The sequence below is a fragment of the Lampetra fluviatilis genome, chromosome 9 (genome assembly GCF_964198595.1).
Source record: "Lampetra fluviatilis chromosome 9, kcLamFluv1.1, whole genome shotgun sequence".
Taxonomy (NCBI): Eukaryota; Metazoa; Chordata; class Hyperoartia; order Petromyzontiformes; family Petromyzontidae; genus Lampetra; species Lampetra fluviatilis.
Window position 1 is genome coordinate 4,412,282 of NC_136283.1, and position 597 is coordinate 4,412,878.

The window sequence follows — 597 nt, forward strand, 5'->3', positions numbered from 1 at the left end:
CCCCCTGGCACCGTGCTGCTAAACATTTCTGCTGCGTGGCAAAACCACGATTTGTAAATTCTCAGAGCTGGAATTTAGTCCCTAAATTAAGTCGGGAACAAGTTGATTGAATGAGGGTTTGTGTGTGGGCGTGTGTGTGTGTGTGCAGTCATTGGTGACTGGGTCAAGGCCCATAACCTTTCGATATCCGAAACTCCAGTTTTAAGGGGGCTCTAATGAAACCTGGATTCAAACCCAGAAATTCAGTGGTGCTGGCTTGGCGTTCTGTTCCCACGAGCCATTCGGCCACCTCTCAATGAGAACGACTTTCTAACATACGTGGAGTAATTCACAAAGTAGCCAGTTGCTCACTAAAACATCTACAAAGCTTGTGGCTTCATAGTGCGAGTTTGCATTTCCTGTACAGCAGAGGTCGCAAACGGGTTTTGATTCCTTACCCGTACCCTTGCCCGGCCGCACCAGGGTCGAAAACGGGTACCCATACCCGTACCCTACCCGATACCCGGCTACCCGTACCCGGCCGGGTATCGGGTAGGGTACGGGTACCCGATTGCGACCTCTGGGGATGAAACCATGTTGCAGGCGCGGGTGGGTTGA